Source organism: Otolemur garnettii, unplaced genomic scaffold (genome assembly GCF_000181295.1).
Source record: "Otolemur garnettii isolate 467f Iridium unplaced genomic scaffold, OtoGar3 scaffold00001, whole genome shotgun sequence".
Lineage (NCBI taxonomy): Eukaryota > Metazoa > Chordata > Mammalia > Primates > Galagidae > Otolemur > Otolemur garnettii.
In genome coordinates, this window is record NW_003852396.1 from 48,956,438 (window position 1) to 48,972,291 (window position 15,854).

Sequence of the window (15,854 nt, forward strand, 5' to 3'; positions counted from 1 at the left end):
CAGGCCAGACCTGATGACTCACACCTATAATCCTAGCGCTTTGGGAGGCCCAGGTGAGAAGATCAGTTGAGCCCAGGAATTCAAGATCAGCCTGGGTAGCATAGCAAGACCTCTAAAAAAATTTTAAAAATCAGCTGGGGGTGGTGGCAGGCTGTAATCAAAGCTACTCAGGAGGCTGAGGCAGGAGGACTGCTTGAGCTCCTAAGTTTGAGGTTGCTGTGAGCTGTGATGATGTCACTGCACTCCAGCCTGGGCAACACAGCAAGACCCTGTTTCACAAAACAACAACAAAAACAGGTTAATAAAGCACCTCATCTTGCCTTCAAGGAATAATGTTTTAAAATTGGCAGTAATTCAAAGATTTCCAGTGGACACTCTTAACATCAGGGGTAGTAGCACTAACTGTGAAAGGTTTATAATCCCAACTGTTGCATAATTTAAGGTCAACATTGCTGCCTAGTACACTACAAAGCTAGAACTATAGTACACTCAATGAAAGTTATAACGTACTCCAACCACAAGCTAGGGGCCATATGGCAAAAAGATTAAGAAATTAAGTAATCCAACCACTACTGCAAACCAAAGATTTAATTTTTTTTTTGAGACAGAGCCTCAAGCCATCACTCTCAGTAGAGTGCTATAGCGTCACAGCTCACAGCAACCTCCAATTCCTGGGCTTAAGCAATTCTCTTGCCTCAGCCACCCAAGTAGCTGGAACTACAGGCGCCCGACACAATGCCCAGCTATTTTTTGGCAGTTATCATCATTTGGCAGGCCCCAGCCGGGTTCAAACTCACTGGTTCTGGTGTATGTAGCTATGCCTTAGCCACTTGAGCTATAGGTGCCACCCAAAGATTTGAATTTTAAATTAAAATACTGTTCTCACATTTGAACATAATACAAATATTTTAAAATTATATATACTTCCCAGGACATAAAAGTTTAAACACCCGCCCTTAATTTGGCATTTCCATGACACGGAAGAGTAGAAAACAATTGCTTTTAGACTAGAACACCTGATTCCGTTTCTGGCTCCAATTCAGGCAGGTCATAAACCTCTGAGATGCCTTTTCTTTTCTATGAAACGAGGTAGGGGTAACATCCACTCCACAGACTCCTCCTGAGTGTTCAATTAGACAAGATATGTTGTAAAAAAGTTCTTGATATAGTAAATATATATCGTTTAGGATGATTTAGGTTGTAAGTAACAGAAAATCTATTTCAAAGTAGCTAAATTATACCGAGAAAGTACTGGCTTCCCTAACTGAAAATCCCTGAAACGTATCTGGTGCTACTTCTGTCCACATAGCTCTTCCCTGCTGTTGAGTGCAGGTGGGTTTATCACCAGGCTGGCTTCACTCACAGTCTGAGGACGGCTGCCAGCAGTAGACTGGGCATCCTGGGAAGAGAAAGACGCGTTCCCTACCCTCCACACAAAGGTCAAAGTTTCACCGTGCCTGCGCCACTACTGAATGATGTCAGGGTTATCCAGACTGGCTTAGAGAAATCAGGGCCAACCCCATGACAAAGTATGACGTCAGTATCACCCATGGTATATAGATGCTAGACAAAGAGTGATTATTTTTTTTTCCCCAAAGGAAAGTTCAGATTGCAAATAAGGAAATAAATGCTGAATAGTCACAAATCCACAGCTTTGTATTCTGATGGATGTTAGCATCACAGCGCAGCTTGGAGTATGCACCTTTATCCACCTGTGTATTTAATCGACCTTACAGTTTTGCCTTAAGATGTTAAGTGTTTGAACGTATGGTCAGTTATTTCCTTGTCTCAAATTACTGAGACTATTCCCATAATGAAAGTCACATGACGCTTTGATTTGTAATATATGGATGAGCTTAGAGAACTGTACTGTACAAGTGGCAGATAGTGTCCTTACAGATTCACTTGTCAGTCTGGTCCTTTGAGTTTAGGATACTGATGACCAGGTTAGGATCGGGGGATTCTCTATGGTCATGTTCCTTGGAAACTAGATTTATTCATACAGAGTATGACTTTCCAAGAAAAAAAGTTTCAGCTGAACTTCTATTGGGTAATGCAGGCTTTTCTGAAACAGGTGGTTCATTGGCTCTTAGTACAATAGCGCTAATCATTTTTGTAAAAGCTTCATTTGCATAATAAATTAGAGTTGACAAAATGCTTAAAAACAATCTAAGAGCAATGGAGGGATGTTGAAATTTTGTAGAGTTGAGGCCGAGGTATCAGGTCTCTGCGTGATATGTCTAAGGTACACTGGAAACACTCATAACCAAATTCCCTAGTAATATAATTATTTAAGCCCTAAATCCTACATCTTTATTTCTCTCTACCCTTTCTAAACATCATAAGGCTTCAGATGAAACCCTGCTGCTTTACAATTATTACATGTTCTCACATATCTTTGCTGATTGGATTCTTACAATCTCCTTTGAGATGGGTAAGAATTATTAGCTGCCCTTTACATACAAGGAAACTGAACCCCAGAAAAGATAGAGGAATTGACAAAGGTCACATAGGAAGTGTCAAATCCAGATTTTCTGATTCCATGTTCAGTACTCTTTCTACAACATTATGGTGTCTACGTTTGGAAATTTATGGAGACTACTTCAAAAATGTCAGACTCACTTTGGGTTCCAAGACAGGACTTGAATGTCTTTGTCAGTAAACTCTTCAAATCAATTCGTAAGATAAGTCCTCGTCCTTGGGGAGTTTCACGAGATTGGAAGAGCTTCCACCTTACTCTGGGATGATCCTAGAAGAAGAGTTAAATGACTTAAAGTCTCTGTTTGGTAAATTCAGTAAAACTGTGGAACCCCTAACTGAAGGGCAAATAATCATTCCAAGAGCTTTGGTTCCCCTGTCAAAAATGACTCACCCATCGTCAACCATCTGTTTCTGACAATTAGCATGTGTTGCTAATCATTAGGTCCACTTTCGAACCATGACCACAGAGGGACTGATGTTCTCTGGCAGTTTATCCTGCCCTGGTAAAGAAAGTAATACCAACCACATGACTTCATGTGGGTCCTGTTGGAAGGGTGTGATCTCTTCCATGTGATTTCAAGGGACAGGGCTGTCCAATTTTAAGCTGAAGAATTTGGTTCATGGATGAAGTCATTTGTGGGGCCACTGACCACAGTTGTTCAGTTGATAACCGTTCTCCTCCTTGATTGCAGTAGATTTGATTGAAGTCACTGTAGAGAAAAGTAAAAACTAATCAAATTTTCCTACAAGAAACATATTTTTGGTTTTTGTTTTATACCTTTATACATAGTCCTTGCATCTCAATATTTGCAGCATGAATTTCACTACAAAAGCACAAGATATTGTAGACAGGAGTTTTGATATCCATTTCTGTAGTACATTAGAAAACTGAATAATGATTTTGTTATAAGCAGAGATAATTAAAGATGTGTTCAAAGTTACCATGGAAAACGGTGCGTCATCTCCACTGTAACAGGCATATATGGGGGTTATTTTTGTTATATCCGCAAAACAAAACTGTTGCCAAATTACATCACCTTAATAAATGCTGTGTATTGGATTTTTGTCTTGATAAGCATACTTCATTACTTAACATAACAAGCACATGTCATTTGAAAATTTAATTAGTGTATTTTCATTTCATTCATTTACATGTAGCTGGATTTGTACCAAATATGATATGAGGCAGAATGCTGCATTTTGATTTAAAAGTAAGATTTTTGAAAGGTAACTAAACAGACTGTTTCAGATCTGCAAAAGAAACAAAATATTGGCACTCTCTTCTTTCTGTACAATTTGAGAATAGATTTAATTAAGTTTTTCCACTTTCATCTCCAAATGAATTCTGATTCCAGACTGTTTTGGTCCATGCCAATAGTGGTGGTAGAATTTTTTCTGGACCTGCAGAATACTGCTACCTCTATTAAATGTTAGATTCCCATAGATTCCCACACAATGATCTTTGTGGATCAGGGAGCTTCAGCGAGTCCCTGCAGTGTTTAGTGTTCTTTTCTTTAAACTCTCACCAGTCAATATTTATTTGCTGCAGGCTTCATCCACAGCCCTGCAATTTATTATGATTGATGTTATGACACGATGACCGTTGGATCCCCAGGTGAATTATTTTTTCAGCAATTAAGTGTGGTCCTGCCAGTTGGAAAAACAAAGACTCTCCCTGTTATCTTTACTGTTAATATTGGATCAGGCACCGGAATCTGATAAGAAAAATGGGTTTATGAATTTTTGGCTTGTTGCTCTCTATTCATAAACCTTTCTTAAATATCATCTTAAAACATAACAGGACATTTTCGCCTGCTATGACTCTGCCAGAACCCTAATTTCTACATTTTAATAAGTTGTATTAATTTTCAGTCATTAAATAATTGTTTCACTGGAGAATGAATGTGGGAGGGCTACACTGATTATAATTTTCACCTGTGATAAAGATGAAAATGAACTGTCTGCTATTGTCATCAGATTGTGGATAAATTTTCTTGTTCATAAATATTAAATATTATAAAAATAAATGTTGGCAATAGTAACAGTTATCAATTATATTTCAGCTGTTATTCCTCAAAGGCTTACCATAAATTATCTCATTTAATCTTCCCCAAAACTCTATGTCCTGAGGCATCCATTTTACAAATTAAAAAATTTAGGTACAGATTGCTGGATTCCCAACTAGCGAGTAGCCAAGCTGGGATTTAAACTTGGATCTATCTGCCTGCATAGTTTGTGCTCATAAGTTTGAGAGCAACATAGCATAAAAGCCACATCTGCAATCCAAATATTCTGACAATCCTTAATGGTCCGTTAAGAATACAGTCCATATTTACTCTTATTTAAAAATATATATATATAAAGTTACTTATAGTCATCATGAGGAATCAAACAGGCAAATGCAGAATTTGGATCTTTCTTCCACATGCCGGTGGCATTCGAAAAAGATAGGAGAGTAAGGAAAGGGGGAACTGTTCTATCTAGACCAAAAGATGCTTTAGACATAGAACAACCCAATACAGTTTATAGACCTTGTTGGGCTACTGACTCAAAAAAATTACAAAATTATATTTGAGACAATTCGAATTATTGGGATATGAATTAGATATTAAATAATAAGAAGAAATGTTATTGTAAACTATAATAAAAAAAAGCTCCATAATTTTCAGGGCAGCAAACCGAAGTAGGTAGGGACAAAATAACAGGATGTCTGGGATCTGCTTTAAAATACTTCAGAAAAAGGTTAGAGAAAAGCAGAAAGGTGAGATGAAGCACAGGTGGTGACCTCTTGTTAACTGCTTTATCTGGGTGATAGATGCAAGAATTCAACATACAATTCTTGTTTCTTTTATGTATATGTCAATTTTTCATAACAAGAGCAGTGAAAAAAAACCTACTCGCGAGTATTTTGTCGACGCATAAATGGTTGATATCTGTAATCCTGATCTCAAAGCTTTAAATTGTAATATCATGTTTACCCGCAAGTCAATGTGGATGTCGAGCAGTCGGCGCTGAGATATTTAGCGCTGCACTGCCCCCTCGTGGTTTCTATCGAGTTTACAGCATCCAGGCTTGGCTCAAATCCCCTCACAGCCTTCCTCCCACCAGTCTTTCCTCTTCCACTTCAATAGTTGAGCTTGCCCACTAGTTTTAAATTTAAATGGAGGTTTTAGAAGGCTCTTAGCAGATAATAGTGCCTTTGCCCGTGCTGGAATCCTGAACGCTTCCTTCCCTGCCCTTGGGATTTTCTGCCCTTCACTGCTCTTTCTTAACAGTAAATTGAATAAAAGTGCTAAAAAGACCCCAAAGTAGCCAATTTCCAAGAGCTCAAATGTTGGAAGAGGAAACTGTAGGATTTATCAAACTGAGAAGCTGATTTTGTTCTGGTAATCTAGTTTTATAATTATTTAATTATGAATTCCCAGTTATAAATAAGTGCTGTTAATAAGGTCTCCTGAGACTCAGAACCATATTTGACCAGTGGTCCAGCGGATGAAAACTCCAACTCAAAGGTGTCCTTAAAATGACTTAAATGGGAAAATAAATGAAAATTTTTTTAAAATAATAAATATGCTAAAAGATGTAAAATAACTCCCTTACCAAACAAAATCTAACTTACCGATAACTTAGTTATTATAAAGCCAATAACTAAGAAAATTTTTATAAAACCAATAACTAAGTTTTCCTCTCCCAACTCTTATGTTGTTTTATGAGATGACGTAATTTCAGTCCAATTTCTTTTTTCCCAATCATATTTGGCTATCTTGTTTCCAATTTGCATTCAGACAAATCCTGTACCACACACAGTCGATCAATATAAAAAGTTCAGTTATTAAAATGAGATTTGTAGCCTCTTTTATCCATAGACAGTATGAATCCAATTTATACCTTTCCTTATAGATCACTCTTCACTTTTCAGTCTCTTCAGAATCATATAATTAATTTGATCCCCACAAAAAGCTGGGAGATAAACTGGTCTGAATTATTATTTTATACCTAAGGAAATAGGGATACAAGGATGCAAAAAGGTTTTTCCCTAGAATGAGATCCCAGAGCTTTTAGGCTCCTAAACTGGGGCCAATTCCACCATAACAGTACATAGACCCTGCCTTGCCCTTAGGGAAGAAAGCAGAGTTTGGGAATATCTACACTCAATTTCACTAAGCAGATCCTGCTATGGAAACTGAGAAAAATAAGCTTGTTTTAAGGGTAGGGTTGATAAATCTCTCAAAGTGTGCATGTACGTGCTTGCATTTAATCTCTACTATGTAAAGATGTAAAAGATTAAACAAAAAAAAATTGGGGGCCAATGTTAGCAAGTGTATGATGTTCTTAAGTATTCTCCTTCTCTCCAAGCTGTCCAATGGAGTCACAGAAAGCTAACCCACATTTGTTCTTTTAATTATGCAACAAACATTATTTAATGGTTGTGCTGGTTGGGCACTATTCTAGGTGTTGATGATATAACACTGAGCAAAATGTTACTTCTAGTAAGACAGTGAGTAAATAATACAGCATAGTATGCAATTGAGGGATCAATTTGATGGCTCTGACTATAGTAACCCATTTCCTCAAGGAAATGAGAAGTCAGGGAAGGTCTGCATTGTATGGAAATGCACTGCTATTACATAATGCCAAAATGGGCTCCTTTTTTTTTTTTTAATTTGTTTTTGTTTTTATTGTTTGGGATTCATCTAGGGTACAAAGAACCAGGTTACACTGATTGTATTTGTTAGGTAAAGTCCCTATTATAAATGTGTCCTGCCCCCAAGAGGTAAGTTACACAGTGTGACCCCTCACCCACCTCCCTCCTTCCCTCTCCCCACTCCCCCATTCCCCTATCCCCACCATGTATTAGGTCATCTGTTGTCCCCATATCGGAATTGAGTCCATTGGATTCTTGCTTCTCCGTTCTTGTGATGCTTTACTAAGAAGAATGTATTCCACCTCCATCCAGGTTAATACAAAAAATGTAAAGTCTCCATCTCTTTCAATGGCTGAATAGTATTCCATGGTGTACATATACCACAGCTTGTTAATCCATTCCTGGATTGGTGGACATTTAGATTGTTTCCACAATTTGGCAACTTCAAATTGAGCTGGTTTTTAGAGAAAAACATGGAGAATTCTCAAAGAACTCAAATTAGACCTCCTATTTGATCCTGCAGTCCCATTACTGGACATCTACCTAGAAGATAAAAAGTCATTTTATGAGTCAGGGTTTTGCTCTGTCACCTAGGCTAGAGTGCAGTGGCATCATCATAGCTCACTGTAACCTCAAGCTCCTAAGCTCAAGCAACCCTCCTGTCTCAGCTTCCCTAGTAGCTGGGACTACAGGTGCGCACCATGGTGCCCAACTAATTTTCTATTTTTTGTAGAGATGGGGTCATGCCATGTTGCCCAGAATGGTTTTGAATTCCTGTCTTCATGCAATCCTCCTCCTTGGCCTCCCAAATTGCTAGGATTACAGGTATAAACCACCATGCCTGGCCCTAGGTGGTATATTTTTATTTTATTTTTACTTTTTATATTTTTTATTATTGTTTCAAGTTAATTTGAGGGTACAAAGAATTAGGTTATAGTGTCTGCATTTGTTAGGTAGAGTGCCTCTTATATTTATGTCCCGCCCCCAAGAGGTATGCCATATACCCTGACACTGTGCCCCTTAAGTGGGAGCACACCCACCCCTCTCCCTCCCCCCTCCCCGCTCCCACCCCCACCAAGGTGGCATATTTTTAAAGGTCTTATACAAGGGTGCAGTTTTATCCCTTCTGGGAATACCAGTTTTATGATAAAAGGATAAAACTGGATTCAAATCCTGAGTCTTCCATTTACAGGTTGTATGATTTTCAATGAGTTATTTAACAGCTTTTATGCTCTGATCCCCAATAATATTAGTACATATCTCGTCTCTACTTCACAAAGCTATCATGAGGAGTTAAAAGAAGAGGGAAGACATGGAAAGCACCTAGCGCAGTAAATGACACAAAGTAAGAAATGAATAAACAGAGCTGCTGTGTCACTTACAATTCTTTCTGTTGCAAGTGATTGGAAACAAAAAAGGAACATAGTGGCCTGCATAACTGTATCCAGCAATGCCTCAGGGGACAATTTCTGTCTCTGCTGATTGACCCTGATCTACTTTTGCTCACTCCTCGGCAGATCCTCTTCCCACGTAGCATAATGTTCTGCATTAGGTAATGGGGCTCAGGACACACCTGCAGTGCACCTTTGCATGTTGAGTATTTTAAGCGGAAGGAATTTGAGAAACAGCAGGAAAGACTCTCTGACTCTCCCTTGCCCTTCTCCCCTAAATAAGGTCACAGACCCTCATAGAGAGGTGCCCTTCCTGTACCTGGAGGAAAGGAACATCCATTTCTCTAAAGAAGCAGGACACCAAAAAATTTAAACAAGGGTTGTGCCTGTGGCTCAAAGGAGTAGGGCACTGGCCTCATATATTGGAGGTGATGGGTTCAAACCCAGCCCCAGCCCCAAATTGCAAAATAATAATAATAATAATAAAAAATATATATACACACAAACAGGTCTTAGCTACCTTTAGCTCACACCCTTTGTCCACATTCTTCCAGAACTTTCCAAACTGCCCATGACTTTCCATGATTTTTCAAACCTAGCATTAAAATACCCAGGTTTAACGACTTTTTCTGGTCTTCGTTTCTTTATGAAAACTCCCATGTCACATACAATTTACATTCAATAAATCAGAACACATATCTCTTGTTAATCTGTCTCTTGTTAGAGAGGCCTCAGCGGGGAACTGAAAAGTCCAGGGGAAAAAAAGGTATTTTTCCTCCCTTACAGTTTCTGGTGACCCCAAAGGGACAGTGGATGGCTCACTCACTCTTAGTCCTGCAGATGGGATCCTGAGAAACTGACAAGAAACAGAGAAAGGTAAGTCTCCAGAGTCAGCTTTCCTGGCTCTTCATTGGTAGTTCCCAGTTGACAGAAGAAAGTAAAAAGTTCTCCTTGTTCCTTTTTTTTTCTTCCAAATTTTAACATATTTAAAATTTTTTCCAAATAGGAACAGAAGAAGAACATTTGTATATAGATCAGTTCTTTGGACTGTGACCCTTATGAGTACCCCAATCTCCTCCATCCCAGGGACAGCTATCATTTTCCTGTTTATCTCATTTTACACCCTGAGAAGTTGACATGGCTTTCTGCCTGCCAGAGCCTGTCAGAGGAAGCATGAGCCAGCTCTCACGGAAGACAGAGTCTTGGCTCGGCACCTGTGGCTCAAGCAGCTAAGGTGCCAGCCACATACACCTAAGGTGGCGGGTTCGAATCCCCAGCCCAGGCCCGCCAAACATTGATATTCAGATGTTTTTTGGATGGCTGCAACCAAAAAATGGCCAGGCGTTGTGGCCGGTGCCTGTAGTCCCAGCTACTTGGGAGGCTGAGGCAGGAGACTCGCTTGAGCCCAGGAGTTGGAGGTTGCTGTGAGCTGTGATGCCACGGCACTCTACCCAGGGGGATAGCTTGAGGCTCCATCTCAAAAAAGAAAAGAAAAGAAAAGAAAGACAGAGTCTTCCTTTTTTTGGGTTTTGGGAGTGGTCCAGATCTTAGAAGACTGCATTTTTGGTACCCTCTTTGAGGACGGCTTTTTGTCATGGTTAAACTATAAAAATCTTACTAAGTCATAAAAGGCCTATTGGTCTTTGTTTTGGGTCAACTGAAATAGGTTTGGTTTAAAAAAAGAAAAAAAAATTTCTTTTGAGAAGGAGTCTTCCTTTCTTGCCCCCAGTAGAGTGCTGTGGTGTCCTAGCTCACAGCAACCTCAAACTCTTGGGCTCAAGCCATCCTCTTACCTCAACCTCCCAAGTAGCTGTTACTACAGGTGTCTGCCACAATGCCTGGGTTTTTGTTTTTTTTTTTAAGAGACAGGGTCTGGCTCTTGCTCAGGCTGTTCTCAAACTCGTGAGCTCAAGCAATCCACCTGCCTAAGCCTTCCAGAACGCTGGGGTTACAGGTGTGAGCCACCTCGCCTGGCCCTAAAAAAAAATTTTTTTAAAGAGTATAATACTGTCAGGAATATTTATGGTTTGTCCCAGCTAAATCCTGATAATAACATATTTGAAAAGATTTTTTAAAAAATCTATGGTCAGAAGTTGGCCTAATTGGAAGTTGATATTCAGAACTTGATAGGACCAATTTTTCAAGGGCTCTCTGTTCCATTTGAAGCAATTTCTGTTCCTCCCATCAGAAATTCTCAGTCAACTAAAACCCCCTTCCCAAATCCTTCCTGACTAGTACGTGCCCTTCCAACTCTGTCCCCCTTCTTGTTGGCAATTCTGCAGAGGATAATCTGGTACATCACTGGCTTCTTGGGGAACCTAAGAGCTCCCTAAACTGGCTTAAGACTTCGTCCTTCCCGTAGCTGCTGTGCCTGCATTCTCCTTTGCCACCTTTCCTTCGGCTCCCTGAATTCTTTGCTATGTCCCCCTTCCAACCCCTACCGGCTGCATCCTTCCGTCCACCCCAACCAGACCTCTCCCTACTCCAACACCTCAGTCCTTGAACTTTAGGACCCACTGCTCTCAAGAGACTCAGGATCCCCAAAAGCAAATGCCTGAGGCTGTAAAAGCAAAAAGTAAATTGAAAATGCTCTTAATATTGAATCCATTCAGACGGGCTTTGAAAACACCCAGACGGCCGCTAGGTGTCTCCATAGTCACTTGCCTAGAATGTATTAATAGTTGACACCACCCTGTGCTCGCTTGGGCAGCACATATACTAAAATTGGAATCATACAGAGGTTTGCTGGCCCCTGGACAAGGATGACATGCAAATTCAAAAAACGTTCCACATTTACAAGCCTATTAAAAGTCAACTTGGAAAAAAAATAGTTGTAAGATTACATATCAGAACAAATCAGAATTTTAAGAGCCTTCTGTACAAATATTGGTTGAAAAAAAAGTTATAGCCATCATTGAGTAGCTACCCTTAACTTGTTCTATCTGCTCAAAATACAATTTGGATTAAAAAATAAGAATAAGGCTAAAAATGAGAATAAACTCTTTTGTCAAAGGGTGGAATTTAGTATTTCTGTATTTGTACCTACTCATGGCTAAGATTTAGAAAGAAAGCTATACTATCTGTTTACATGTGTGTGCATACGCGTCTATGCATATGTTATGTACATGTGCTATTTTTCCACCTCTGAATGGTATTTCCAAAATTAATTTGTAAAAAGTACAATTTAACTGACAAAAAAAATCTACTCAGGGCAGTGCCTGTGGCTCAAAGGAGTAGGGCGCCGGCCCCATAAGCCGGAGTTGGTGGGTTCAAAACCAGCCCCTGCCAAAAACTACAAAAAAAAATCTACTCACATAAATTAAGTTTTCACTCAGAAAAATAAGAGCTAACCCAAATGATTTTACAGTTCCTGTGAATTGGGTTATCTTTGGTAAAGAAGAATATTGTTAGTTTAGTTAAAAAAAAAAAAAAGGATATGCCTTGGGGTTGTCAGTATTAAATATAATGCAAACATACAACTTTGTGTCAAACCATCTTCTGTTATCTCTACTAGATATTTAAGGTTATAAAACTATAAATCTAACCTAAGAACAAAATGTACAATAAAAATGAATTGCTTGATGATGTTTGTCAAATACAGCAGTTTTTAAGACCACATGTTTTAACTTTTTATGTTTTTTTATTTCGGTGATATATTGATAATAACTAAAAGAGTGGATAAGAATATTCCTAACACAGAGGAAGGAGAGATGCTTGAGCTGTTAGATACCCACCCCAATGACCCTGGTTTGATTATTTCACATTGTGTGCCTATATCCAAACATCACACATACCCTACATTTTACAAAAAAATGTACCCATAATGATTTTTTAAAAGTTAGTTAGATGTAGTTTTGAATAAGAAATGTATGATGGATTTGTTTTTGTTAATAGAAAAAGAGAATAATTCTGTCCTAAAGTAGAATGACTGGTTGTTTCAGAATGAGCAAAGATAAAACAAGTAGGATAAAATCTAATAGATAATACAAAAAAAAAAAAAAAGGTAGCTTTGTAGAAAAGGAATTTTATATGTGGCCAAGCTGCTAAGATTGAATAGATTTGTTTATTTATAAGTTTTCTTTAAAATGAACTTTAATATAAGTGTACTGATGCAAAAGTAAAATGACAACACTTTCTTCAATTATCCGTCTTCTCCTAATAGAAAATTATAAAAAGGCATTTTTTAAATTTATTTATTTTGCAATTTTTGGCCAGGGCTGGGTTTGAACCCACCACCTCCAGCATATGGGGCTGGCACCCTACTCCTTTGAGTCACAGACACCGCCCAAAAGGCATTTCTTTACTTTTGAAGTAATCTGCCTAGAAAACAAAAATTTGTGTTTTATCAGAATAATTCCCTGAACTTCATGTCGTCTTTATCAGGTCTTTGATTACTTATGAAAGTTGAGTCTTTTCAATACTAAAATTGCTAGGTTTTGTTCACAGCTATATAACTTTCTGTATTTGTCTTTAAAATCTTTTATTGTTGGCCTCTTTGCCTACTTGTCCTGGCAATCGAGGCTGTTGGCTGTCGATGGTGAATGGATCCTGCTTTGTAAGCTTTCTTAGTCTGTAAACCTGTCTTTCTCTTCCTCAATATACTTTGTTTCGTGTTTGCCTTTAAAAAAAAAAAACAACTTTCATTGTCACTTTAGTTATCAGATAACTAAATATTGTCTCATAGTGATCAAGAATCCTATTTAATCAAGTGTTCAAACATTTTGACATTTTTGTCTCTCTTTTTTTCTTAGACAGAGTCTCACATTGTCCCCCTTGGTAGAGTGCTGTGGCATCACAGCTCACAGCAACCTCAAACTCATGGGCTTAAGCTATGCTCTTGCATCAGCCTCCCAAATAGCTGGGACTACAGGGGCACAAAACAACACCACGTTTTTTTGTTTGTTTGTTTTTTTGTTTTGCCCCAAAAGTGAGATGGGGCCTCACTTTTGCTCAGGCTGGTCTGGAACCTGTGAGCTCAGACAATCTGCCCACCTTGGCCTCCCAAGTGCCAAGAGATTACAAGTGTGAGCCACCCTACCCGGACCACTTTGACATTTTTGATTAATTTCCCCAAATCAGATTCTAAATTAAGTCTTTTTGACTTAATTAAATCAGATTCTAAATTAAATCAGATTCTAAATTAACTTAAAATGTCCCAGAGTGCCCCATGTAAATATCAGAGGATTTATTTTCTCATTTTGTAAAAGAGAAACATTAAACTAATTATATTTATTTGTTGTTAAATTACACAGGAAGCATTTTCAATTAAGAAGTGATGCTAAAGCCTTCTGTATGTTATATTTGGATGGGTATATCTTACCAATATAAATGTTTTGGAATAGAAATGTATTAATACCCCTATTTTTTAAATGCCTGGCATAAATAATGTTATTAGTCATGATTCCAATTATTACCTTGAATTGTGCTATGCCGCAGAAGTAACCAAATTTCTTTCCCAATTACATCATAATGAATTCTCACCAGATCTTTAACCAGGGTTATTTTTAGTCTTTTGTCCTTCAAGGGTAGTTATTGTTCACTCTGATTGTTCCTGAAATTTTTTGCAATCACCTAGGCAAAATTACTTCACTTTAAAAGAGATTAATGGAAAAGAAAGTATTCAGGAATACAGATTTTTGATAACTTTCAGATTATGCCATTGGATTGGGTAAGAATTTTGAGAACTCTAATAAAAGAAACTGATGGGTTCATAAAACTACTAACTCAAGAAAAAGAAGAACAAGAATTAGTTACATAGAGCTGAATGAATTGATAAAGGATAATTACGGATTTTGTTTTGGAACATTGCTGGTTCTTTAATGTTTTATTTTTCAGAATTAAGATGCCTATCTCTCTTTTCTCTTAATCTGTCTATAGCTTACAGTTATTGGGTAAAGTATGCCTATGTAAACAAAAATAAAGCATTTACTTTTTCTTCCTACTTGATCCCTTCAAAGTTTGGAAATTATTAGCAAGTACTCCTATTTTCATAACAAGATAGTTATTTGCATATATGCAAGAAGAATCTTATCTCCTTATAACAAGACGTACTTGGGGTTATATTACCAAGGCGCTGACTGAAATGTCTGATTTTAAAGCGCTAAAGTTGATTTTATGGAGCCATTTCTTACAAAACACTCTTGCAGAAAAATAAAATAGCTTGCTACCTGACTTACAGGTGAGTAAGGAAGGTCACTTTTTGGCAGGCCCAGGATCCTCAGACTATTCTGGGAACCTTGAGAAGAGAGAAATTTTTTTTTTTAATCTCCATCTTTCTTTTTATTTTTTTCAGTTTTTGGCCAGGGGGTGGGTTTGAACCCATCACCTCCAGCATATGGGGCAGGTACCTTACTCCTTTGAGCCACAGACACCACCCCGAGAAGAGAGAAATTTATCAAAATGTATAGGTATTTCAGGCAAAAGCTGATGGTGAGTCTTTGGCATCACTTTCTTGTCTTAAGAGGCTTTTAATAGGCTCAGCGCCTATAGCTCAACCGGCTAAGGCGCCAGCCATGTACACCTAAGGTGGCAGGTTCGAATCCCCAGTCCGGACCCGCCAAACCAACAATGACGGCTGCAACCAAAAAATAGCCGGGCGTTGTGGCGGGTGCCTGTGGTCCCAGCTACTTGGGAGGCGGAGGCAGGAGACTCGCTTGAGCCCAGGAGTTGGAGATTGCTGTGAGCTGTAAAGCCACGGCACTCTACCCAGGGGGACAGCTTGAGGCTCTGTCTCAAAAAAAAAAATAAAAAATAAAAGAGGCTTTTAGTAGTCTAATCTGTAATTGCTTATGAAAAGTTCCAGTAACGCTAACTAAAAGAAAAATGAGACCTAAGTAGTTAATGACTATTCTTATTACAGTGATGTAAATAAGCAGGCTAAGTTTAGTGATCCTAGACTTATTTTGCAAACACATTAGCCTTATTTTGATTATATTTGATAGAAATGGCAGTGATTATGGATAGAAAAATGATGTTTCAATGGGAAACTATAACATACCTTTGTGGATATTCAGTTTTTGTCCTGTTCATTGTCTTTAGGGTTTTGCTTTCTGCCTATAAACTTGACTGGATCCTAAATCTCTTTTCCTCCAACAGCCGTCTACAGCCCTCCAAATTAACATTTCTAGTTTTTCTCTCATCCTCTTGACTTGGCACCACTAACAGCTAAAATCTCACTACTCAGATTCTTATTTGGACTATCTGAAGAAACTAGTAAGCTAAAGCTGTGCAATTTGATATAAACTTAAATCACCGCAACAGATAATGTATTGGCAACCTTTGAGCCTGTTGCTTGGGTCACTCATGAAGTTTGCTGAAACACCCAATGATATTACCAA

General features: G+C 38.3%; 1 non-coding gene across 1 annotated transcript; it reads left to right on the forward strand.

Moving 5' to 3' along the window:
- The first annotated feature begins 11,211 nt into the window (after positions 1 to 11,211).
- On the forward strand, positions 11,212 to 11,314 carry LOC111724556. Its single transcript, XR_002772835.1, has one exon. It is a non-coding gene; the product is annotated as a U6 spliceosomal RNA (small nuclear RNA).
- The last annotated feature ends 4,540 nt before the right edge of the window (positions 11,315 to 15,854 follow it).